General features: G+C 47.0%; 1 protein-coding gene across 3 annotated transcripts in view; it reads left to right on the plus strand.

Moving 5' to 3' along the window:
* LOC120961086 (homeotic protein female sterile-like) overlaps positions 1 to 27,583 on the plus strand; it is a 159,736-nt gene that overhangs the window by 29,270 nt on the left and 102,883 nt on the right. The window contains exon 1 of one of the 3 annotated variants that reach the window (XM_049605340.1): positions 20,538 to 23,194. The exons of the other annotated variants lie outside the window; for them this stretch is intronic. The gene's annotated coding sequence lies outside the window, so the exon portion shown is untranslated. Of the gene's footprint in view, positions 1 to 20,537; positions 23,195 to 27,583 lie in introns of those variants that run through there. 3 annotated transcript variants of the gene reach the window in all.

Consider the following 27,583-nt stretch of genomic DNA (forward strand, 5'->3'; position numbering starts at 1 on the left):
GTCCTCTGGATATCTTTTCGATGTCTTCTGGATAGCCTCTTGATATGTTTTGATATCTTCTGGATGTCTATTCGGGGTATCTTCAGAATGTCGTCTGGATATTTCCTGGATATCTTCCCTGGATGTCTCCTGAGTATCTTCTCGATGTCCTTTGGATATCTTCTGGATATCTTTTGGATATATTCTGGATAGCCCCTTGGTATCTTTGTATGTCTATTCAGGGTATCTTCAGAATGTCGTCTCGATATTTCCTGGATATCTTCTCTGGATGTCTTCTGGATAGCTTCTTGATGTATTTGGATATCTCTTGGATGCCCACTGGGTATCTTCAGAATGTCCTCTAGATATCTCCATGAGATCTTCCCTACATTATTGCAAGCCAAGCCCACAAGTAAAGAGTGGTACACGCAGGCCTTGACCGACAACAGTTGTTAAGCCAAAAAGAAAAGAAGAAGACCGAATGCTATCTGAGCAGGTCTTTTAGGTGGGGCAGGTCTGCGCTAGTAAACTGCTTGAAAAATACACTGACCCGAACCGCTCGATTTGGGCGTTAAAATTCTGACAACTGAATCAATCGATTGCGTACTATTTATGGTTTCTTTAATAGTTTTTCTTTTTTAGTGGTGGTGTGTATGAGACACCCCGTTAAAAGGTAACTTAGGTGTCTCCTTTTTAGGCTTAGTAGATGAGTCAATACGAGCACAATTAGTATTGTTTGCCGAATATATTCTAATATTGTTTGTTGTTTTTCAAACTGAATGCCATAAGATGAATCTAGGATTTGGTTTTGCTCAAAACACAAATATTGTAATACTTACTCGAATACTGCTCGCACGTTCTATGTGAACTGCTCGATTGTAGGAGTAAAAAAGCCGCCCGCCAAACTATGACAAAATTGATTTATTTTATTTTTTTATTTTTTTATCAAGTGAAATAAACCAAAACTGGGGAAATTCTTCAAAAATCACAGTAACTGTGTTTGTTGTTGTTGTTGTTGCAATCACAGGTTGTGTGTTTGTGTTTTTGTTTAGCTGTTTCTGTGGCCGTGCAGCGACTGTAGTTCATTATCAGCAAAGTGTTTTGATATGTGCATATGCTGCTCTCTTTCTCTCGCTCTCTCTCTCTCTCTCTCTCGCTTTACTTGTGTTTCTAAGCAAGTCAAAAGAAAAGAAAGAAAAACACACCCCGAACAGATAGTTAGCGGCGCTAGAGGAAGAAGTCCGGCCAAGGAAAGGGGTTTAAAGTTTGCTTTTCATTATCAAAGTCAGGGCCAACCCAACACACACACACACATACACTAGATGCGTGTATGTGTGAGGAGGCAAATAGCATGCAGTCAAAGGGAAAGAATCAAACACACTCTCTCTCTCACACCCTCGTAGCCGACACCGGATGGATTATCTCATTCGGCAATCTCAACACATTCTTTTGCCGGGCTCCTTTCGCTGTGTCGACGGTTTTTCTTTTTCACTTTTCACTTGTCACCCAGCATCTCGTGCGTAAGAGAGGCCGCGTGAGAGGCTTAGGAAAGTGTTTGTTTTGTTGCGTTCTTTTCGCGAGCAACTTGCATTTGCTCACCTTGCTTTAACTATTTCATTTGTTGAATTATAAAACCATTTGCACGGCTGAATGATTGTTGTGTTTTTGTACCTTAAAGTTGGTTTGATGTTTGCGTGGACCGTTATTATTTTTTTTTTTATGTTTGCTACACACCCACCATATGCAGCATCGCAAGGGTTTATGACTGTGCTTACTCACACTGTTTTCGTTCCTTCTTTCCTACAAAACACATCCCGTAACGGAAAATGGTTTTATTTTATTTTCTAAAGCAATTCAATGTTTGAAGTTGGGGCCTTCAAAGGTTTGCTTCGCTTGATCGGCCCCCAACCAAACCAAACCCACAGTGCAGTACATGCTTTTCTTTCTCGTTCGGCCCACTGCTGTTGTCCATGTCTTGGGAAAGCCTTTCCGTTTTTCGGCCAAACAACAACAACAACAACAAAAAACCCCACGTGGGATCAAAGCGCAGCAGCATAAAGCATGGGAAGAAAGGTGCGATAGTGGGACGCCGGAAGGGAAGAAACACATTCCCTCACGGCACAAGCACTCTTCCATTCGCCCCCCCCCCCACCCCCCTCATTGCAGTGGTCACACAAACCGCACCAGCACAAGTGTACACAAATTGCATTTGCAGTAGGCGCGCGACACCTCCTCTCTCGCCGAATGTGCGTTTTCTTGTGCACGTTTCCGTTTGGTGCGAGAAGCGAGAAGAAGTGTCTTTGCGGTGTGATCTCTTTGCGTGTGTGTGTGTGTGTGTGTGTGTACGTGGAAAGGCTTGGCAAAAGCAAAAAAAAAAAAAAACGAGGGGCGATACGGCCACACAGCAATCACGGCGCTGATGATGATGATGGTGATTGAGCTGTACGTGTGTTTTGCAACGCATGAAATTACCAGCCCAAGAGCCCAGCCTCTCTCCGCCCCACCATCGCACCTGATACGGCGGTAACCATGCTTTAGAAGCAAAAGAAAAGAGAAAAGAAAAGCTGAAGAAATCAGAAAACGGAAAGCAAAACAAAAAAAAACCTACCAAGAGTGTGTGTGTGTGTGTGCGTGGTGGAAAAGATTAAGGAAAATGGAACGCGTGCAACAACAACAAAAAAGTAAGAAAAAAAAAAACGACAAAACGACAAAGCGCATAAGAAAAGACAAAAAAAAAGACATTACGCGCTACACAAAACGGTGCACCGGGTGGGGGAAGAGTGGAAAAGTGGGAAGTAAAAGTACGCAAGGAGCAAGTACAGAGTGAGATAGAAACAAGTAAAGAAAAAAAAAAACCAAACGATAGAGAGAGAGAGAGAGAGAACAAGCAAACAAAAAAAAAGAAAGGAAAAAGGGTGGTTAAGAGAAGAACCAAAAACAACAACGAACAAAGAAGAAGAGAAAAAAACGGAAAGAAGGGAAACACACTAATAATAATGATATTAAGTAATGGATGCACAGTAACGAATTAAGGTAAAGCATGCTTCTCTACCTCTCCCCCCCCCCCCCTCTGTCCATGTCCGTGTCCTTCATCCCCTTCCCACCGCGGGCGAGAGGTGTCTGTGGATGCCGGTCCAGTGCACTTTTCTGCTGCGTTTTTCGGGATGCACATTTGCAGTGACGGCTAAAATAGAGCGAGAGAGAGAGAGAAAGAGAAGGGGACATGGGTGGGAGGGTCTCTTCTACACCAGATTTTTCAATTATTGCGTGCGCTCGCATTTTCTTCTCCTTCTCCTCTCCGCCCCGGGTTCGGGTTCAGTCTGCATCGTGCGTGCATCTTGCATACGTTTCTTCTCTGTCCTTTTCACTTTTTGCCTTTATTCTTTGTTTTTTTTTTCATTGAACGCAGTTAGTTGCGTGTGCGGTTTTGAGTGTGTGTGTGTTTCCAGGCAAAAACAAAAAAAAAATGATTCGTCTGTGGTTTTTGTGCTGGCTCGGGGTTTTTTTCACACTGCAATTGTACATTATTGGAAATATTGAAAAAAACATATTTCGTACGTTGATTCCAATGTGTTTTTGCTCTTATTGTGATTTACTTAGGTTAGACATATTTTAACGAATTCTAATTGTATCGCAAATCTTTCCAATAGAGCTACGAAACAAGAATATAGCAGCCACGACTACGAACATCTATTTTAGCCATAGAGACGGTAGGCAAAAAGTCGAACAGTCGTTAAAAAAAAAGTCGTCAATTCGTACCGCGAACGGAGACGTTCATTGCACTTGCAATAATAGCTATCCCATGAGTCAGCAGACAAAATTTGACACCTTTATCAGTCGTGCTCTAAACTATGATGGCCGATAAAGTGAAGCATCTTCGTTTAGAAGCGTGCGCGATCAAAGAACGGCACCCCGTAGCGTCTAAACATGGACACCACCGTGCGGCAGTTTGTGGACGGTCGTTTTTAAACCTGTTGGCACTATTAGACAACAATTGGATTAGAACAATTAGAGCATCGACAGAAAGCCCAGTTCCGAACGCCCGACGACCTTGAGCGACTTTCAGGTTCCAATAGAAACCGAGCAACCAAGTCCGTTGTGTGTTGTCTGCGAAAACTGTGTAGCAATTGATAAAAATCAGATATAGATCCTAAAAGCATGCCTACATCGCATGTCTTCGTTCGTCATGGCGGAAAATTATGGATAGCTGACGAAAGGCAGCTCGCTAGTAGGTCGTCGATTTATTATTTGCTAGTAAGCTTGAATGATTACCTGCCAACAGATGTGCATAGAAAGAGCCTAAAGATTCCAAAGATTTCCAAAGATTTGACAGCCAATTTTAATTTGGGAGATGATGGTCCCTTAACATGTTTTTTATTGAATTTCTTCATATCCAGTTTTTTGCATAATTGCCATGATGTACTAGTATCAAATAAAAATGTGTCTTGCCCCAAGTAGTAGGACCTGATACGCCACGGTAAATAAATAGTTTCCGTCGGTTAGTTCACCGCCGGAAGCATACTTTAGCAGTTTTGCTTCAAACCAACTCCAAAGTAATATCTTTGATAACTCCTCTTAATCTGGTTCACAGATGCTTCGAAGTACATAGTAGAAGTAGTTATCAGCGTGATATAACAACAGTGTTTTACCATATTGTGCTCTTAATTTCATTAAAACGCGCTTTTTTTTAATGCTGTCCGGAATTAGAAGCAAATGCCTGGATACAGGGAAGACCGTCTATTCGCGTAGCAGTACTTCGGTTATATGCACCTATGTGTGTAAGAAAAAAAACCCAAACTCCATTGTAATACCGTCGTCCTGTCGGTCTAGGAGGACACCGACACTCAGAATTGGATGTTCGAAACCTTGCAAGAAGTTACGTTTCTTACAAACTCAAATAAGTGTAGTGCGTGTGTATGAATGTGAACATTTTAGACGAATCTTTTGAGGCTATCTGGAATTTCAAACATGAGCTCGAAGCTATCCGGAATATTGATCAAAATATCGTTGCAAATACATGAGTTTTTGCAAAGTTTGGGGTAAAAATTATTGCAGATCTTTTTTCTTCTCTCAAATCAAGAAGGTTTGCTACAGTGAAGTGAAGTATGCAGAAAGGTATGGCCAATGACATTAGACTAAGTAAGAAAATATTGCAATGCGGTACTAAATAGGGTTTTTTATCATTCCAATTGGAATAATTCAAGCGACCGGGCGATACCAATTCGAATATCTTCTACATTTGTTTTTGGCCATTTGAGGCGATTTGGAGGTGTGTCATATACTAAAGAAAGCAATTTGTACTAAAAATGTGCAACAACAAAAAGGAAGATTTGCTTTCGGCTCTATTTAGCTGCGGCTACGACCATGCGTTCCAATGTAAAGACCGGAAAAGGGAACGTAAAAAAACACTAACTAAAACCAATATGCGTGCGTGTGATGTGATGTGTGTGTGTGTGCATTAATTGTTGTTGCGTGACACACAAAAAAAAACCCATGAAGCACACGAGCAGCGACTGTGCCCCATCACCACATGGTTTTATGATGCAACGGCCAGATCGTTTCGGCGACAGAGAAAGAGAGAGAGAGAGTGTGTGTGTGTGTGTGTGTGTCATCGGTTCTAAACACACACGCTTATCTCTTTGGGTGCAGTAGCAGCAAAAGTGCAGCCTCTGACGGTGATATGGTGTTTGAATGTGTGCAGCAACAGCAGTTAAAAAAAAACAGAAAGAAAGAAGAAGCGAATGTAGTTTCGATCGGTCTAACTCTGAAAGCTGCGCGCGCACGATAGAAGAAGAAGAGGTGATAAGCGCGCGAGCGGTTGCTGGGGGGGGGGGGGGGAGCTGAGGAAGAGGAGGGGGGTCCCTCTCCCCAGTGGCGGCACCCCTTTCGCAGAGGAGGAGCATCTAACAACGAAAAAGGGTTGAACGAGTTGCAAGGAAATGCAAGCGGAGAGCGAGAGAGAGAGAGAGAGTGGGGGGCAACTGCACACCAAGCGCGCGTGTGTCGTAATCGCGTGTGCACCCTGTGTGTGTGTGTGTGTGTTATGTGTTCGTTGGCCAAGAAGAGGAGCCAACAGAACGGGTGGGGGTGGCTGGGTGGTGGCGCTGGGAGGCGGTTTCTCGCTTGACGACGATTAATTGTCAATGTCAGTGTCAAGTACGCACACGGCCGGCCGAGTGCGCCGCTCTTCGTATGCGCGCACTGTGTGTGCGCACCGCTGCCAAGTGGTGGGATGAGGAAGGAGGAGGTAGGAGGGGGGGGATGGGGGGGCGTTTGCTTGCAGCCAGCTGCAATCGGCGCAATTGTAATTCGCCGTTTTGCCCTACATGTGTGTGTGTGTGTGTGTGTGTGTGTGTGTATTTGCAACACACACAATATTCATGAGGCCCTTCCCTTCTCCACCCTCTACCCGCCACCTCCCCCTCCACCCCTTCCATATGTTGGACACGACTCTATGTGCGTGTGTGTTTGCGTGTGACGGAGATGTGGGCGATATTTTCGGGGCGCTGTGGCGGGGGTGGAGGGGCAGGAGAAGGTCGCGCTAGTTTCGCACCCAGAGATGCAAAAGATGCGTCAAGTGTGTGTGTGTGTGTGGCCGTTGGAAACAGTGGAGCAACACACAAAACAAAACAAAAACGCTTTGAATGCGCGCGCACAGTTTTAGTTCTTATCTCTTCTCTTCCGGTTTATTCACCCCCCCGGTTCGGTTTTTCGTGCGCACAAAGTTAGGCTTAGATACTATACCCCCCCCCCCTCCCCCCCGCCCTCACTACCTTCAATTTGTATTGTTTTTTTTTTTTGATAAATAAGTTTTTGATAAAATTGAGTCATGTTTTCGAAAATTTTGCATTTTTGTGCGTTTGGCGCAGACGCGCGGCGGCGCATGCTGGCGGGATGCACATCATCTTCTCTACGCACACACACACACACGCGCGGGCGACCGACAGAGATCCCCCAACCCCCCCTTTGCTCACGTTCCATTTTAGTGTCTCCAAACCGTGTGGATGTGTGGGTGGATGCAGGGGGCGGTTGCTGTTGCTGTGTGCGCTCTCTTACCATGCTGTGTGTGTGTGTGTGTGTACGTGCGCTTCCGTTAATTTTCATCACACTTTTGCATTCACGGGCCATCACCTTCGTGGCGTTTCTTCCTCAACCACCTCCCCCCCCCCCCCTCCCCCCTTGATCGTAGTGGTAAAAGTGGCTTAGATTTCGCTCCAGCTGTGTGTGTGTGTGTGTGGAAAACGCAAAATTCCTTTCGCGCGTTGTGGGGGATGAAGGATGATGGAGTGCTTGTCGGTCTTGACAGCGGGAAAATAGAAAATTGCACTAAAAATTTAAATTTAACACCACCCCCCCCCCCCCCACCCCCGGGGGGCTGGGTACTCTGCAGCATTCCCGTGTCCCCAGAGATGTCGGATGCTTGAGCCGCAAAATATTCATCTCGTTTTTGTTTGTTTGTTTGTTTGTTTTTTTTTTCTTCTGCATCAAACCTTCTGCCGTATACCTGTCGTAAAGTGATGTAGGGGAAGGCGGAGCAAAATGGCATTCCTGGCTTTCAGGATTCGTTGCTGTGTTTAAGTTATTCTGACGAGCAATCGGTGCGCTAACGTCTTATTTATGGGAAACAAAATAGGTTGACGCTTTATTACAGGCTTTTCCAGGAGTGCTCACAGCTGTGGGACACTTTATTGACTCTTTCTTCGCTGAAATGAACTTAATATAATCGGAATTAGACTCAGTAGCACTCTTGTTGGACAAATCCAATAGGAATCCAATCGAAAACGATCCGTGCCGATGGAAATTAATTTCACCCGTTCTGTCAAATGGAGCTTTTTTGATTCAGAAATTAGTTGTTTAAACAATATGGAACGAGACCATCTGGTCAACATACACTTTTGCTCTAGATTCTACCACCTGTTCTATTTAGTGTACCTTGGGATAAATGCAAACACAACCTTGCTGAGGCATTTTTCGAGCAGGTACTCGAATCTTATTCAAGCTGTTAGGCTGAAAATCGCAGGCTAGTGTTGTGTGTGTTTTTGTACGGAGTACGGAGACATGATTTCAGCCGCCAACTGTCAAACTCCATGTAATCAATTAATTTTGTCTTTCATGAAAAGTCAAAACTTATCACACTAAAAGGGACAAAATGGACCACACCATCGGACTTTTAGGTTTTGGTTTAAGCTGTTGCATCTAGGAAGAATGGTAGTGGTAGAGATTGTTGAAGTTTTGAAGCATTTGGACCAGTTGGCACTGATGTTATTGATCATTTTCTCGAGCGCCGCGTTTCTGTGAAAAAAATCCGGGACAATCAAAGTTAGGTTCTTGCGTTTTTTTATAAAACTGGGATGTTTTTTTTTACGTCAGCCAAATATCACGTTATTCAGCTAAAATATTTGTGATATATAGTTAATTTGAGTAAAATTCAGTAATTTTATACACTTAACTACTTATTTGATACAATGCCGATAATCATTTGATAATAAATTTTTAGCAATAATGATATTTATTTTGCATTTTTCAATTGGTGGAGATAATTGTACCGATTTGACAAATGAACTGTCAAAATTAAAAGTTCGCGTAACTCAGGGTAAGACTGTATATTTTTCCCAACTGAAGCAATGTAAAAAATATAACTTTAAAAACATTACATTGAATTGAAATTGAACTGGCTTTTTTCGCGTTGATCATAGATAAATGTCATGTGCCGGGATATACATTCTTTTTTTTTTTGCTCTCTAATATTTGCTAAACTCTTACGAAAGCTTATTTTCGAAACGGGCTTAATAGCAATGTGTGCCTCAAACATTGTTATTGATTTTTATTTTAAATCAACAAAAGCCATTTTTAACGTGTTAATTTTTTTCCAAAAATGCCAGTAACCATTTCGCCCCACCATTCCCGTAGGCACTTACGCTTGTTTTTTTTGCTAATAAGATTAATAATATAATTTGTTTCTGTTTTTTGCCTAATAAGAAAAAAAAACTCTTATTACATTTCTCGTTTTACCTTTTGCCCCAGGTAAGCAAATACTTCAAAAACAACAAGAAAACCCACACGCACTCACCAAAGCCCGTTTTGCGTTTTTGCTTATTGGTGCGTCTTTCGTCACGCCGCCGTCGCCGCCACCGTCGTCGTCGTGTCGTTTCGGTGTTTTATGATCGATTACAGTTACACCTCGGGTTCTCGTGTTCCATTTTTCCATCACTCCACTGTGTGTGTGTGTGTGTGCGTGTGCATTTTTCTTTAAATTTTATTTGTACTGTTCGCATTAATGGAGCCCTCTGAGCCCTTTCTTATCGCGTGACCCTCCCCCCGGGCTAACGGTAAAAGTGCAATCGATCGACGAATTCTTCCGAGAAAAAAGTAAAATAAAATAAACCTCTCCCTCATGCCTCTGTACACTACTTGGAAAAAGCGTTAGCGGGTAAAGTTGTGGTCTGTGCACATCAGCAATTTAGGAGTTCTATTTCACCGTTCACCCGGCAGCAGTGTTGGCGGACGAAAAGGCCGTTGACACAGTGGACCGAGGGGAATGGTTGGACAACCTGACATCACAACTCAGACGGGCGAAATCAAGCAGTTCAAACTTTTTTGTGGACTCGCCCTGGACGGCCGTAGCATGGACGGAGGAATTATTAGTTCGCACGTTTGTATTTCGGTCCGTGTACTGTTCGCTTGGGCCCTGAAACAGGATAGGACCTTGCCGCCAAAAAAACAAAACCGCTCATGGAAGGGAAAAGGGGGATGATCGTGTGCCATGAGGGGAGGGGGAGGTGAGCTAGTTGCTCACTTATAAATAAATACCGTCAATACCGCTGCCAAAAACCGTTCGCAATGCCGTGTGATGGGCGGCACGGTAGCGTCTAGTTTATTTAGATGTTTGTTTTTGGAATGTGCAATTTTCAACTTCCCCAAAACCTTTTGTAAGCTGGTTGCGCTGCGCTGCTGCAGGTGTACTATACCCAGGAATCCAATCAAGGAGTGCCGCGATGGTGGGAACTGAACCGGTACAGGGACCTTATAATTAGACGCGTGTTGATTCATCTCCAAAACATACACACACACACACACACACACACACACACACACACACACACAACGAACACTTGGAAATCGTTACTTGACGATGGCATGTTGGATTTTTTTGGAAATGTCACCTGCTTTTAGAGAGACCGCATTCTACCCCGCGATAGTAGCTGTCTGCGACTCGGTGCTCTTCTTCGCCCTCGGTTGCGTAACGACACGGCCATTGCATCATCAGCTGAGACGGCGAAGGTCCATCAATTCCAATACACCGCGTACCCTACCTCTGGCCTGTGCGCGCGCGAAACCCCTCAGAGGAGAGACGTGGCGCACAGTGTGTGTGTGTGTGGAGGGGAGGGGGGGGGGGGGTGCACATTATCGCGCATACACACAGGTTCTGCATCTGCTGGGACTGGGTGAGAAGGGACGCGCGCGCAAAGGGAACGGACACAATCGACACCAAATGCACTCGGGAGAGCGAGAGCGACGAGAACTCAACGCAGCGCACTGGGGGGGACATCATCGCGTACATTCTAGCCGCCGGGGGTTGGGTTTGTTGTGTGCCAAAAACGTGGGACCCGTCGGTATGTGTGTGTATATTTGCTAAATTTGCTGCCACGGGACACTTTTTTTTGGCCATTGTACGCAGTAAGTTGGGTGCCAAAATATTGGACAAGAGGCTGTAATTTTTGGTGCAAAATGCGCATCGCGTGCGGGATATTGCAGACTTCTTCACGATGAGGAGATCCCATTAGCATGGGTAGTGTATGTGTAGCAAGAGGGAATATCTCTCTAAACACTTCAGAAGATCACAGCGCTTTGAGGGTGATCTTGGACATTGACCATTCACACCATGATCCAAGATGCAAAGCGAAGACGAACAGTGCTTCCAAACATCCTCTCCAAGACTTCTCCAAGATTTAATAGGATACTCAATCAGATGCTTTAGGAACCTCCCAATGTCTGGACGGTGCATCCACGGAGATCAAACCCTGGCTGGAGATCTTGACACCTCTCGACTTGGGCAAAGTTTCGCGAGCAGCTCCCTAGTCCCTGGGGACGGTGTGTGTCGTCGTCGTCGTCGTGTACGCGGTGCAGGACGCGATAAGAATTCGCGCCCCGAGACCTGCTTATCTCGCCCGAATGCGCGCGCACACACCGGACTCTACCTCTTTCTCTCTCTCTCTGTCTTGCCTTTTCTCGCCATACACCACACTAGTGGTGTGCTCTCTGGAGCTCATCCACGACTCCGAACCCCCGACTCAGGGCATTGTTAGTGCGATTCTGACTTCGGCAAAATTGGAACCACTAGTTCAACCCGGATTCCGGATGACTCCTCCGGGCGACTCCAGACGACACCAGGCGACTCCGGACGATTCCAAACGGCTTCGGATAATGCTGGACGGCGGGGGACCACCTTCCGAAGTCAGTTCCGAAGTCAGTTCCGAGTCGCATCGGAGCCGACGCTAGAATTTTGTCTACTGTTACCCCCATCACTACACCACACCGACATTGCCGCAGATTCGCTGAGTTGCATACACATTCCCATCGATTGGGGAGGGCCCCAACCGAGAACTAGCAAACCTTATCGCGAGTTGCACCCCGCCTCGCAACTACCGCGCGTGTGTGTGTGTGTTCTCACTGCTTGTAAAAAAAAAGCGTGTGTGCATTATATATCCTGCAGCGGAACTCCCGGGCGAAACGGGACGGTTGTGTTGTGCAAATTGTGTGCATTATCGCGCGTACTTGGTTTGCCCGGTGGGGTTTGCTGCACGTTGCACGAGGTGTGTGTGTGTGTGTGTGTGTTCATGTTTTTTTTTGGCTCATTTAGATCGGGAGCTCTGGAGATCGTTAGAGATATCGGCTCATTCGTTGTTGTGTTCGGAGCAGGCAAAAATTAAACAAAATCTATCTTTGGAACACCCTCTCCCAGGTTTGTTCGGAGAGGTCGTTGCACTCACATGGAAGATGTGGAACAGGAGGGAGGGAAGGGTAGGATATGCAATCGCTGTCACTGAAGCTTACCCGCAACTGCAACACAAGATAACACAATCACTGCGAAGGTGTGGGAGGCCACAGTTGTTGTTTGGGAAAGGGTCGTCACCACGGATTTTAATGTCCAAATATTTTTGGGAACAAACGCTCTTATCGCTATCTCGCGGGTAGTACCGGGTTTTCTTACCTTTGGTGCTCAAACCTTTCCAGGCTGTTGTTTTTTTTTTCTTCAGATGCATTGCAAACCTTTTCTTGAAGATGTTACTGGACTGTTTTTGGATATCATATCTGGTTATCTGGATCAACGTATAACGCATGCCTTCAGTGTGTCTTGGTCATCTCTCAGACTTGCGATGCGACTTCATGGAATTACTTGAGGGACAATCGTTTTGAAAGCCAACTCTTGTTGTTCCTCTTAGGTGCAATATTGATTCCAAAGCTATTCCTGCTCCTCTACTCCTCAAGAGGCACTGTAGCAGATGAGATATTGGGATCCACATTCACAAGTTGTTGGAGATGATTTTGATGTACACCAATTCTTTGTACAAAAATCATCTTGGGTCGAACTTCCGGAGCTGGAACATTAACTTAAGCCATGGACATTCTCAGTCTAACCGTGCTGAAAATCGTACACAAGCCACCGCAGAGAGGCACCCGGCACATTCGCACCACTTCGGCTGAGCGGATGGGCGGAGGCCACAAACCAGTGGATTTCCTTCCGGCCCGGACGGACGACGCCATTTATACCGCGTACGCACGCAGAACACGCACGGAACCAAACGATGTGGCACACGGAACTGCTGGCCCTTCGTGGGCAGGGGGGGGGGGGGGAGGGGGGAGGGCTAACGTAGTATAATCCAACTGTGCGCACAGTGGAACCGCACAGTGGTTTGTGGAGCGGGAATCATGCGACATGCGTCTGCCGCCCCTGAGCGTTCCTCCGTATGCAAGTGAAGCCGCCGCGGCTCGCCCGTTTCCGTCGGGCGGTTGGCGCACGCAACAACAAAAAAAAACACACGTGAGGAAGAGAGAGAGAGAGAGCGGGAAAAGGAGAGGGAGTCACCCATCACTACCCCTTGAGTCGCACCGCGCGCCCCACCACGGTTCTTTGCTGTCGCTAAAGGACGGTTGGCGAGGAGGTTCGGTCTCTTTACGTGCAATTACGGCACGCGTGCATCTTATGCGCACACGTTGCGTGTGTGCACACATTTGCCTTCTCTTTGCCCCCCCCCCCCTCTCTCCCCGTCAGTTCCATCCCGTCTCATTCGCTGGCAAACTTTGGCTAATTAGAATGCGTTCCGGCGGCGACTTCCTCATTTCGCTTGCATCGGGTAAAGGGGGATTGCGTTTTTTTTTTTGGGCTACCCCTTCCCACTCCCGAATGCGCTCATGATTTGTGAGAGCCGTACAGAAAACAAACCAAAAAAAAAAAAAACAGAAAACCCCCTTCATCCGGAAGTGCGCCCAGCGGCGGGTGGCGGCAGTGCGCGGAGGGACGGCTTGTGTGCACCTTCCTTCCCAGTGCTGGCTGCTTTGTTTGAGGCTTGAGGTTTTATGTGTGCGCACGCCATCCACAAGTGCATTACTCATCCCCGTGCCGAACGTTTGTGGCGAAGCGCAAAACTGCAACAATCAAAACATCAGCAAATAATCATAAAACAAAAAAAAACTCACACAACACCAAAATGATTCACTAAGACGGACCCCCGTACGTACCCCAATGATCGAAAGTCAAATCGGGGAAAACCTGTTCCTTCACATTGCACTTCCCCATGTGCCGCATGTGTGCGGTGGTTATTTTCTTCCTCTCTATTTATATTCCGAGCCTGTCTCTGGATCAATCGAGCAGCAGAAGAGAGATGAATCAAGAAGGAGCGTTTGAGGGGAGACAGCACGAAAGAACGGAAAACAAAACACTTGGAACGTATGCTGCGTATTCCCGCTGTGCGCGCATCCCGTCCTCAGGCCTGCCGATATTTGGATTTGGTGCGAGATCTCGGCAGTATAGAGTAAGGCCCCTGCACTGCAAACACACTGACACAGATATTTCGCGCACACGAGGGCGCGCGCGCGCGCACGGGATAAAGGGTAGGCCAAAAACAAGTGGCGGGGCCGTAATAAGTTCTACCACGTCTGCTTTGATCCTTGGTTTTTTTTTGTTGTTTTGTTCCTTTCGTTTTGTTTTCAACCATGGAAGAATTTAACAGTCACAAGAGAGGCGGTTGAGAGATTGGGAAGGGGAGGGGGGGGGGGGGGGTGGGAGGAAGAAGCCTGTCAAGATACCGGGGGCGCATATATGCGCTGCGAAATTTTGCGTGCATTCAAACTTCTCACCTCATTCATTCGTTTATTCTCGCGTGCCGCCACCCAGCCACCCAGCGGCAAAAGACAACCACAGCAGGAGGAAAGTATGGCAAACAGGCCCCGACTGCGAGAAAAATGCGCCAAAAAGGGGAGGGCGGAGGGGGGGGGGGGGGGAGCAAATTTATGCAAGCCAACAACGCATATTAAACGGCCCAAAATGCGCATCAGCTGCTTGGCGCGGCGCAGCAGCTCGTTTTGGATTCTCTCTTCTTTTTTATTTTTATGCAGCGTTTGCTGGGTCCACTATTATTTATTGTGCAAAGCAGGAAGAGCAGATTAATTTCGGATAAGTTTAATATGACACTACTATGCACGATGCACGATGAAACACCTGCAGCAGAAGCGGCGCGGCGCCGCCCCAGTGTGTAAACACCACAGCGAGTGCACAATGCGCGCCGCACCGCCACACGCGCCTATACTGGTCGCTTATCAGCGTACCATCTGCCGGGTACTGGCGATAGCGCAAACGGCGCAGTGGGCGTTGTGTGTGTCGTGTTTGTCCGAGCGCGCGGGATCAAATCTTGTTGGAGGTGGTGCTGTCACTTTTATCGTTCTTAATTATACTGGGTTTTCAAGGAATTCTTATAGCTGTGGGGGACACTTTATCGGCTCCTGCTTCCGTGAAATGAACTCAATGTTAATGCAAATTGGACTCTGTACCATTCTTGTTGGATAAATTCAGTAGGAATTTTTCAAGGAGCCTGTCCATATAAAGAGTGCCATTTAGAGTCCAATATCCAACAAATGAAGTTCACTTCCCACAAAAGATAGAGTCTAAGGGAAGTGTCTCACAACTCTGTGAGAACACCTGGAAAACCCTGTATATTTGCATCCAGTGTTAGATCTTCCTATGATTCAACGCATTTTCTCCTATATGCGATTTACAAACTGTCTGTTAAAGAATGATCGTCGTCAAGGTGCGTAAAATTTGGAAGTTAATCTTCTCTTCTCCCCCGGTTGATTGTGTGCGTGTGTGCCTCTCCCAGTGTTTTCCAATATAAAACAAAACACACACCCTCGGAAGCCTGCATATCAGTCACCCATCAGTCTTTTCTTTCCGCTGTTTGTGTGCGCGCCTACACCACAACACTCTACCCTCGGTTGTTGCGTGTTTTTGGAGTGGTGATGATGCTCCTCGCCAAATATGCACATGAAACGCAGCAGCAGCAGCAGCAGCAGCAGGTAGAGACCAAGGTTAAAAATAGAGTAGCAGCAGCGGTGGTGTAGAGAGCGCGCGCGTCCCCGTGAAATTCGCGAAAATTGCAGCCACACCACACACACCTTCATCCCATCGTGGTCGTCTATGACTCGCTGCACATTTTTTCGCTCTTTAAAACGCTCATCTCGTTAAGCGAGAATAATAATGATGGGGGGGGGGGGGGGGGGGGTGTACATCATCCCCCTCCTGTGCACACCCGAAAAGGGGTGAGCGATAAATAGCGATAAATGATCTATTCGAAAAGCGCCCCATCGAACCCAGCGGGGTTGAGAAAAATGAGATCATTCTCTTGTATGCATGCATCAAAAAAAAAAAAATAATAATAAGTGCACCTGTGAGGGGTATTTTATGCCTCTGTGTGTGTGTGTATGTGGTGCGTTGCGCAAGATTAATTCGTTAGCTTGTGCACCAAAGCAAAGCGCGCAGCGAAGAAAAAGTCGCGTAATAATATAATTAACGAACGGGGGACGGGCGACACAAAACAAACCAGTCACACACACACACACACACACACACACACACACACACACACACCTTGTGGTGGCACCTCATTACGCATTATACGCGGACCCTTTTTTTGTTGCTTTTCCACTCCCTCTCTGCTCCTGTGTGTCTCCGCTTGTGTGTTGTGCAAAATGCAAAAATCAACATTTGCACGCGCGCATCACAACCTTCGCTGCTGCTGCATATCGTGCGTGTACTCGTGGTGATGAATGTGTGTGTTTGTGTGTGGCAGTGAACAAAAAAAAAAAAACAGGGAATGTGTGATTGTATTTAGAGCGACCACCACCCCCCGCCACCCTTTCGAAAACGGTCACGATCGATGCAGAGTGTGCGCGCGCAATAAAGAGTGCGACTTTACCGTTGACATGTTGCGCCTTTTTTTGTTGTTCTCTCTCTCTCTCCCCCTCTCTGTCGGTGGTGGAAGTTGGAAGCAGACCTGCCCTCCCCCTCCTCCCACCTTGTGCGAAGGGCCCTTCCTTCCGGTACAGTTTTAAAATCGCAAACCGCGAACGATTGTGTGTGCCAATGGTCGACGCGTCAACACGCTGGCGTTTTTGCGTATAAGAGAGAAAGAGAGAGAGAGAGATACTGTGAGCGCGTGCCTGTGAGAAAAGGAAGGAAGAAGGGATCGTGCAACTAAAGAGCTGCTCCGTCTGTGTGTGTGTGTGTGTGTGTGTAGCGAGATGCACACAGAAACACACACACACACACGTGCAGTGCGCGACCTTGACATTGAACGCGCGCGTCAGGCCGTGTGCGCGACGACGACGCCGCTACCGCCGCATGCGTTTGCGGATTTTGGGTCGTTTCCGCCCCCCCCCCCCCCCCCCAAGCAAGGGGTTGGGAGGAGGGTGGTGCTTCTTCGCTCGTGTGTGTTTCTCTCATCACACACTCTGTGGCGCTGAGTGGTGGTGGTGGTGGTGGTGGTGGGGTAGCAGTCGGATGCGATTTTTACGTAAGACCCACTGTCCGCTCGCTTCCTTTCACACATTCGCCACCCCGTTTTCGTGCGGCGTTTGGGGCGGTGGTGGTGTATTGGCGATTGCACACAACGTCCTGTTGTCGGCTTGGGCCGTTTTTCTTTTTTTTTCTTTTTGCTGTTGTTGTTTGGGGACCACACGGAACACACTGACACACAAACGCTGCTGCTGCTGCACTGGCAAATTTCGAGCAGTTTGTTGCACTCAGCTCCTTCTCTCTCTCTCTCTCTCTCTCTCTCTCTCTCTCTCTCTCTTTCTCTTACTCTTTTCTCTCTCAGCTGTTTCTGTATTTGTAGGGGGGGGGGGGGGGGTGTGGGTAGGGGAGGATTAGTGATGTGTTTGTAGGATGAGCCAATAATCCCGCGTGTACCACACGCACACACAGAAAGATGGACAGTGTCAGATGTGTACTACTGTGCGCACACGCAATTATCAAGCGAGATCAACAAAACAATTAGCAGCGAATGTCACTTTTTAACGCATCCCGTGCGCGCCATCTTCCGTCCGTGGCGAAAAGTGCACCATCTCTTTTTCTTCTTCTTTTTTTTGCAAAGGGGGAATGGCGAGGAAGTGAATTGGAGAATGCACAGCATTCATCATCATCTGTACACCGGCCAATCCTACACTTTTCACAGTTGGTGCGTTTTGTCGTGTATGTATGTGTGTGTGTGTGTGTGTGTGTGTGTGTGTGTGTGTGTGTGTGTGTGTGTGTGTGTGTGTGTGTGTGTGTGTGTGTGTGTGTTTGTGTCTCTGTGTGTGTGTCTCTGTGTGTGTGTCTCTGTGTGTTTTTTTTTTTTTTTTTTTTTTTTTTTTACAAGGAGGGGGAATCTTCGAAAGACTCCCGTTGTCGCACGGGTGTTGACATGGGATTCTTACCCAGTAAACCCCCTCCTTGGGCCATATACCCTTCCCCATGGGTTCACCTTTCGGTATGCTTCTTGGGGAAGGGCTTATGCATTAGCATTGCATCCTCGCTATTGCACAATGAACCAGAGTTCGCGAGACAGATCAAAAGTACTATCAAACATCACACAGCAATAGAGCTCACAATCAATACACCAAGCACTTCACACTTCGCATACTGCTCCATGGGGCACACATACAAAACACTCCAAACCGTACCACGTTCACACGCGTCCCAGGTCCTGATCTCCTCTCCACAGCTGGTCCAGCCTTGTCAGGATCAGCCTCATACATGTTGTTGCAGCTTCCCACAACTCTTCGCTATGTAGCATCAGCTGCACTAGGTTGGTCTGTCTTACGGCGGTTCTGCACTTCGTGTCAAGCAGCTGGCGCTCCTCTAGGAAACGTGGACAGTAGAACATTACATGTTCCGCAGTCTCGTCATTGTCCTTACATACTGGGCATCGAGGTGAAGAAGCGTGCCGGAATTTGTGGAGGTAGCTCCTGAAACACCCGTGGCCAGAGAGCATCTGCGTGACAAAATAATCCACGTCACCATGTTTCCGGTTTATCCACATTGCTACATCGGGGATTAGCGTGAAGGTCCATCTCCCATTACAAGCGTTATTCCAAGCCGCCTGCCATCTTCGCATGGACTCCTCATTTGCCTCCTTTGGGGATATAGCACGAGTATCTGCCGCGCGTGAGCTCTGGAAATTTACGGAGTCCTCCTCTAGGGTGATGCAAAGGGGCATCATACTCGCAATTACGCATACTGCTTCATATGAGATGGTACGGTACGCGCTAGCAACGCGTATGGCCATTTTTCGGTGCACCTTATTTATAGCGTACTGGTTCTGTTTATTTCTTAGTATGTGTGCCCATACTGGTGGATGTGTCTCTGTGTGTGTGTGTCTCTGTGTGTATGTGTCTCTGTGTGTATGTGTCTCTGTGTGTATGTGTCTCTGTGTGTATGTGTCTCTGTGTGTATGTGTCTCTCTGTGTGTGTGTGTGTATGTGTGTGTGTTTGTGTGTGTGTGTGTGTGTGTGTGTGTGTGTGTGTGTGTTTGTGTGTGTGTGTGTGTGTTTTAGTGTGTGTGTGTGTTTGTGTGTGTGTGATGTGTGTGTGTGTGTGTGTGTGTGTGTGTGTGTGTGTGTGTGTGTGTGTGTGTGTGTGTGTGTGTGTGTGTGTGTTTGTGTTTGTGTGCGTGTGCGTGTGCGTGTGTGTGTGTGTGTTTCTGTGTACTAATGTTGGGAAAAAAAAATTCTTCGGAATCGATTCCGACTAGCTACGAAGCTTTCTGGAATCGATTCGAGATAGTAGATCCGGAATCAGTTACCGAGATCGATTCCGGAATTGGTTCCGAAATTAGAATCGGAGTCGGTTTCGGCATTTTCATAAAGGCCGGGGGGTTCATTGTCCGTAATCGCTAGTGTAAGTTCAATTTTCACTAGCACATCTGGCGGCAGCTGACCGAAGCTTTTTTTTTTTGACAATCGAGGGAATGCTTGTGCCGGATCTCAAATTGAAGTCGTTTTTTTACCGTTTTTTATACGAAAATAGTTGGAATACTTGCACAACACATTTATCTATCAATTACAAAAATTTCCTCGTCTGAATTATGTAAAAAAAGGAAAAATAACATATTTTCAGAAAATAGGCTCCAAATTGTTTGGCAAAATGCTGCGGTCAGCCGCCGCCAGATGCGCTAGTGAAAATCGAAATTACTCCGAAATCGGCTCCGTAGTCAACTCCGGAATCGGGATGACCTCTTCAGTGCGTTGTTGTTCCCTGGCGGCGGCGGATGATCTTGGTCTGCCGCTGGCCGCCGCATTTCTGTCGAAATATCAATCATTTGCGCTCGTGTGTTAGGGTACTATTTTCGGGTGAATTTCGTGCAGTTGTTGCAGGAATACGAATCCAGTCGAGTGCGTGCGTGCGTGCGTGCTTGCCCGGTGTGCGTTCATTCCTGCACACCACGCCTACACGTGTGCGTTGCGCGCAGCATGACTGCACGGGGCGGGGGGGCAGGCATGCACGCAGGAATGAATCAGACGCGCATGACGCATTATTGTAAGAACGTGCCCACGGGGGAAGTAGTGCTTTGTTCCCTGCGTCACTGTGATGGATGGTTGGTCGCATTCGATCGCATATTGGTCAAAGGCGCCCAGCCAAACAAATCGGACAATAAAGTACCCCCCCTAGCACAGCACACAAATTGCCTGTAATTTTAAAGTAATTTAATGGTAAACTAGCAGTCGTTAATGAACCCATTGGAGCAGCTGTGATCGATCCTGTTCGGTACGGTATTTTTTTTTGTTTAATAACACTCACTTAGTGGTGTGCTTTATGAATCTTTCGTGGCGATTAATTCAGGGCGAATCTCTCTAGCGACGAGTGATTCAAATATAGGATCTCCAAAGATTCATGAATCTCTAAATATTGCTAAATCCACAAAGATGCATCTAAAGATTTCTAAAGATTGATATGTTTTTATTTGTATTTTATTATCTCACAATATTTATGAATTTCGTAACATCATAAGCAGTCATCTTTTGGGCGACTGCGACCAACGCGGTCATGCCCTGCCTATACAGGCTTTCGAGACTTATTGCGAGCGTCCGCACATGAAGTCCAAAACAGCCGAAGTCGTCGTACAAAATCATGAAAAAGTCTGCTCCCTTGCGTTCCGGCGTCCACCCGACGTTTACCGAGTCGAGCCGAATAGTTGTGTTCGTTAAACAAGTGTGCGCAGCACAGCAGGTAGCAGGAGGAAACGTTTCTAGGTTTTTTGTTGCCTTGTTCTTGCCTTTAGATCCTGATGAGTGAAGCACGCACACCTTACGGGTACGTTCGTGGTATAAGCCTATCCCTTTTACGCTAATGGTGAAGATATAATCGGCTCTGCATTCGGGCATGGGCAGACCCGTGGGCGTCGTCTGTACGCGGACATTCAGCACCAAGCAGCCAAATAGTCAATCCTTGCTACGGTGGAGACGGGGGTCCATATGAGGCTTGCTACAATTTTATCAGTTTTAAGTAATAAAAGTTGAATGAAAATGGCATTACTAGTATTTTTTGAAGTGTGTTGACAGATTGACAGTTCACGCATGGCACGGTTTGACAGCTGACGTTTGACACTTTGGACAAAGAGATCCGAATGCGAAATAAACAAAACAGTAAACAGAAAAAAAAGTGAAGACTTACAACTTGAAGAATCTTCACGTACACGTAGTCTCCGAGATTCGTTGTACCGGATATGCGAATATTTTGCTACACTCGGTGGTCTTAATTTCTACAGTTCTTTCCACAAATTGTACTGATTTGATGCATGAACAGTTAAGAGCAGCACAACAAAACATCATTTGAAAACGAAAAGATAAGCTCTTCATTCAGAACCATACCTAACCATTGATGCAGGAAATAAAATAACCCATTGCGAGCAAAACGACAAGAAAATTAACTACATTATTGCGTGGATGACGTATCTCGGAGACATACATAAATAACAATACCTAATAGGCATTTAAAAATATGTTCTTGAACCCCAAGGTTCCAATGAAAAGTCTAAAAACGTACTTCAGAAAACAGTTCCATTACATTCAGCCATCAAACCGCTAATTTTAGTGTTAACAGACAATCTTGCAAGCGTCTTCAGACCGTCTTGAAGGTTTTTCAACTATAGCATCTTCAAAAGACATGTTCAAACTGTGTGAGCATACTCATAATAAAGCATTCTTTAGGCGTGTTTAGACAAGTCTAAAAGCCGTAGGAAATAGTTCTCGGAAGTTGTTGACACACGAGACTTCCGTCCATCGGTCTACTTGCCGTTTCGTGATGTTCGTGCTTTAATTGAATGCTCGCTCGATGGCGATGTTATTTTTTATATCTGTCAAATAAGCTTCGTTCGCTCGAACCACTATCGCCTGCCGGGACTGTGTTCCCCATGTCCGAATTCTTCTACACACATTGCACAACGTTTCGCTGAGCGGGCCGCTTTTCCTTTCGCTTCAGCGTTGGTCTGTGTAGGGCGAGGTTGCTTTTTTAAAACACAAAGACCAATTCGTATCACTGCGAAGCTCTCTTCGGTCGAGCGAGGGGTTGAAGCGCATCTTGTGCACTACGCGTGTTCTCGCACCTCTCCCTTCGCCCGCCTCATCGTGTGTATCACCACCATCCGTCGAAGGGCGGCAATCACGCGCGCGGGTAGGCTCTGATTGGCCGTCCGCCGCTGCTGCTGCGTCACACAAATGTGCAACCAAAATAAAATCCACCCGTTTTCTCGTCCAACCGCGCTTGCATCTCGCACACAAAACGGGGTGCAACAGGAAGGACGCATCGGATCGCGAAGCTTTTGCAGTGGGGAAGTGATACACCCACGGTCGGTGCCGGCAAACTCGGCAGATCGATCAGTCGGTGGACGGTAATCAAACGGTTAGGTTTTACTCCACATTCGCTCGTGCCGCGAACGACGCGCCGACACGCACACACGACACACCGGTCTCATTATTGATATATTGTAAAAACACGACAGCGAGAGGAAGAAGAAGCGTGCGTAAAGGTCCAGGTGGTTGCATTTTTTTGTTGTTGTCGTGCGTAACCTCCCGAATCAGCAGGTGCACTTGTGTGGTGATGATGGTGGTCGTGTTTCTGTAGTGAGCAGTGGGTGCTGTTATCCTTTCGGAGTTTCTTATGTTTATCCCACATCTATTCTAATTGCAGTGTATTTGTGTATGTGTATGTGTGTGGGCAATTAATAAGTAAATTTGTATGTATTTGCCATGAAAAGAAAGTTACATTTGCATGGTAAAGTGATTCGCAAAGTGTGAATGTGCGCGCAGCAATAGTGCGTCGTTGTAATGTGCGGGAGAAAACACGTTGGGTTAGTGTTGTATTTCGTTGTGTTTTAGAGCCTTTTGGTGACTTGGTCACTTTGATGAACTACTGGTCATTGAAGTGTGTGTCACGACGTTTTCGATTTTAAACAAGTAGTCAGTGATTAATGGTAACCAAAAATGGGAGAAAAATAATGATGTTCGTATGACAACAATGCGTGATTCTTGTATGAGAGGGAAATGAAAGTATACATTAGATAACAAGGAAAACGGAAATCAAAAGATAAAGAGCGTTGATACATACCTTGAAGCGGGATTGTGCATCATCGCGCTCCTAAGTAAAGTGCGTCAGAACGATAAACAAAAACTAAGAATTCTACGGCAGGTTAGTTTTCTATCCCTTTCTCTGTCTCTCTCTCATACACAAACACACTCAACTCACTTGTGCTATTATTTGCTGTATCGAGTATATCCAGTGCATCATCTTCACTAGTGGTGTGCTCTCGGGCTATTGTTAGTCCGGTTGCAACTCCGGCAAAATGGGAATTACTAGTTCCGCTCGGAGTTTTAGTCGCCCGGAATAGGTGTCCGAAGCCGTTTTTAACCTGAGAAGGATTTGTCCAGAGTCGCTCAGAGAAGGAATCATTTGGAGTCCGCTGGAGTTGCCGAACTCCGGGCGGCTCCAATTCCGGGCAACTTCCTGGGGACTTCGGTTTTGGGCGACTTCGGATGATTTCGATTTCGCCAGAGTCCGTTACGACTACGACCGACTCTTTGACTCTGGACAACTCCGGACAACTCCGGACGACTCCGGACGACTTCGGATTACTCCAGATGATTCCAAACGGCTTCGGCCGAGTCTCCGACTCTGAACATCTCCAGACGACTTCGGACGACTCCAGATGATTCCAGACGACTCCGGGCGAGTCTCCGACTCTGGACAACTCTGGACGACTCCGGACGACTCCAGATGATTCCAGACGACTCCGGGCGAGTCTCCGACTCTGGACAACTCCGGACGACTTCGGACGACTCCAGATGATTCCAGACGACTCCGGCCAATTCTCCGACTCTGGACATCTCCGGACGACTCCGGACGACTCCAGATGATTCCAGACGACTCCGGCCAATTCTCCGACTCTGGACATCTCCGGACGACTCCGGACGACTTGGGACAACTCTAGTTGATTCCAGACACCTCTCTCTTCGACTCTGAACAACACCGAACGACTTCGGACGACTTCGGGCGACTCCGGATGATTGTGGACAACTCTAGACTGCGCGGAATGACTCCGAACGACTACGATCGATTCCGGACGATACCAGAGGATTTTAGAAGACTCCGGATGACTCTGTAAGATTCAAGATGACTCCGTCTCCGGACGACCCTAGACGACTCTAGACGTCTTGGGATGACTCGGGATGACTTCGGACTACTCTGGATGACTCAGAAAAACTTCGGATGATTCAGGATTACTCCAGAAGACTCCGGTTGGCTCTGGAAGATTCCGGATGATTCCGGACGACTTCCGGCTCCGGACAACTCCAGGTGATTCCGGACGGCTCCAGACGAATCCGAACGGCAGCGGATAGTGCTGGTCCTAACGTCCAGAGTCGGCTTTCGAAATTTGCGCAGTCAGTTTCGAGTCAACACCGGGACGTTTGCCACCTTTACCCATCACTAATCTTCATTCTACCAAGGTTGCATTGGTCACGATCCGCCTCCCCCCTTCACTCTGTGTGCCATATGGGTATGCGTGTGTAGCTGTCGGACCTCCCCACCTCGCCACTACAATTGTCACTGCAGCGTGCGCACAAGTTCTGCCTCGGTGGAGGGGGGTGAGGTCAGGTGTTGCTCAAGGGATGAAGCATCTAATTGTCAATTCCAACCATCATCTTTACGCAACATCACACCGCGCTCTATCTGCCGTCCGGGTGCGCAACATCATGCACGCTGGCAAAGGAAGCGATATTGTTAGTGTTACTTGAGTCATTGAGGTGATGCTGTGACGCTGCTAGAAATATAGCGTTAGGTTATAGGGCGACACAAAAAAAAAACAGGAAAGTTTCATTTCACTGTGAAACATGGCTTTTTTGTTGATTCTTTCTCCAGCAGAAGAAAGCGTTTATTTGGAGCTTCTTTTCATATATTTGTACGGGGAAAATAATGTGCAAAGCGAAAGCGCCGCGACCCCGTGTGTTTGTCGTGGAGTGTGGTGGTCGCGCACTTCACTCTCTTATCATCGATCAACATCGGTCGTTGTTACGGGGCCCCTTCGGCTGCTGGCTGCGCTCTGCTAATCTTGTCATCAATCTCCGCGCGCTCCGTGATCATCATCATCATCATCAACATACACACACACACGGGCTCAGGCGGGAAACGCTTGCGCTGCATTTTCGCGCCCTCTCGAGTGCCCTTCGCTTGCTACCCACCATCACACCACCGCTGGGCGAATAGTCCCTTTTACGTGCGCGTGTGTCTACATTCACCATGCACTCAGCACGCATCTCTCGCCACACACACACACACGTTGTGGTCGAGGTCGTTTTTTTATTATCTCGTTTATGGTTTGCTGAAACGGATTTTTTTTGCCTGCTTGCTTGGCTGCATGCTCCTACTAGGGGGGAGCCCACTCACTCAATCTCAAGGTGATATGGGGGTATTACCGTGCCGCGCGGAGAACGTGTGCTCATCTCTAGCGAGCGTTGGAGTAGCGGCCGAAGCATTTAAAAAAAAAAACAAAACAGAACTCATCTTGTTCCATTTCTGTAGTCGCTGTAACGAGTGTTATTTTGTGTTATTAATTTTAATTTTAATTTCATTTTAATTTATTTATATATTTTTCTGTTTCTTTTTTGCAGGTACGTACACTCGCCTTCTGATTGCAACAGGGGCCAGGCGGCTCCATCGAGATGATGCTGTGTTGAGTACCGTCCCTTTTTTATGGTCAGTTTTGTAAGTATTTTCGCTGCGTAGTGCGACGAAGAAGAAGACGATGCTAATCTGTCAATTCAACACAGTACAACACACACAACACAACAACAACACAATCGGAACGAAAGTCAATTCCGTACGGGAGGAAACAAGCAAACCATCTGTTATTTTTAAAAAAATCTATTCTGTTACGTTATTTGCGTTTCCATTCATGTGCAAATGGATTTACAAAACCTTTCTAACAAGGATGCATTTCACCCCGACGGAGGAGTGCTCTCTGTGCTTAAAGGGGTTAAATGTTCAATGAAAGAATTTCTGCTTTTTTAGTTTTGTTTTTTTTTCTGTATCCCAATTTATCGACCAAAAGCCCGTAATTGACGCGTTTAACCTACTGCTCCAGTTATCGATCCTCTCCTGCCGCGAGGATGCCGCCGGCAACACACCTCGATACGATTCCCGATACACACAGACACCAAATCAACGATTTAGGTTGATGGCCAAAGCGCGCACCACCAGCTCAAATATGCAACCGCTTTGACCCTTTCGCTTTTTCTCCCCTTTTCTCTCTCTCTCTCTCTCTCTCTCTCTCTCTCTCAATAGCTGAGGGCTGCACTTTTCCCGTCAATGTTCCTCCTCGGCCCCAAAACGCAGCGACATAAATATTCTTCCGCTGCTGCATGGGCCGGGAGCCAAAACACATTATGCAACGATATGATCCGTTTGTTGCTTTCTGTTGCCCTCTCTCTCTCTCTCTCTCTCTCTCTCTCTCTCTCTCTCTCTCTCTCTCTCTCTCTCTCCCTCTCCTAATGGTTCAGATTCACAGGAAAAGAGAGAAAGAAAGAAAGAGAGAGAGAAAGAGATAGAAAGAGAGAGCAGAGAGAAAGAGAAAGCGTTCGATTCGATTGCATATTTGCACCCGAATGCATTTATTAGCCTGATTATACAATGAAGACGACAGGTATGGGGGGATATGTTGTGCGCCGGGGGGGGGGGGGGGGGGGGGGGGGGGTGAGGGGAGGATGAATTGAATGTTTGACACCCGTCATTTCCACTACCACTACTGCTATCCTGCTGCCATTATGGTGTGTGTTTGAGTGGGTAAGGCATGGAAAGGAAAGGGATACGCTTTGGCCCCGATACTAATGATGGCGGCGGGCTTTTGTGTGTCTCGATCGATATCTCTCGAATTATGAGGGTGTGTGTGTGTGTGTGTGTGTGTGTGGACAAAAAGTGGGTCGAGTAGGCAAGCGGGGGAGCAGAGATGTATGTCACTGTGTGCAGACAGAATGCGGAAAGGAAAGGGCGGCCAGTGGTGCAAGGATGACGCTCAGGAAAACAATTACACTTGTGCGTGGGTGTGTGTGTGGGGGTAGTGGTGGTGCGATGAGGTTGCCTTTTGGAGTGCCAGCCACGTTGCTTGAGAAGTCTTTCATCTTCCAAAGTGTGGAAGGACGAAGACGTTACAATCGATTTATGCTTTTCCATTCACGGGCGGTCCCGTCGGTCTCGATACAGTCGTCAGCCCGAACGGCTTAACGGCATGCCCGTCGAGGGGTTCAGGCCCTAGCCTCAGGGGGGTTCAGGCTCCTCCCGATTAGCAAACGGCTGACTGTGTCCTGCCGCTATGATGCTGAATAAGTCTCGAAAGCGTTAGGACGTGTTACGACAAATTGAAGAATTAACGCTCTCCAGATGATGTTATAACGCATCGTAACATCGATTTATTGTTTTTTTAAGTGCTGTTAGATTGACTTTCTCTTTGCCTTTAATTGGTAAAACAGTTTTCTCTTAACAGTCGTAAAATTGCACACAACGAGCAAAGTAGAAAGTAGAAAGTGT

The sequence above is a fragment of the Anopheles coluzzii genome, chromosome X (assembly GCF_943734685.1).
Source record: "Anopheles coluzzii chromosome X, AcolN3, whole genome shotgun sequence".
NCBI classification, from domain to species: Eukaryota; Metazoa; Arthropoda; class Insecta; order Diptera; family Culicidae; genus Anopheles; species Anopheles coluzzii.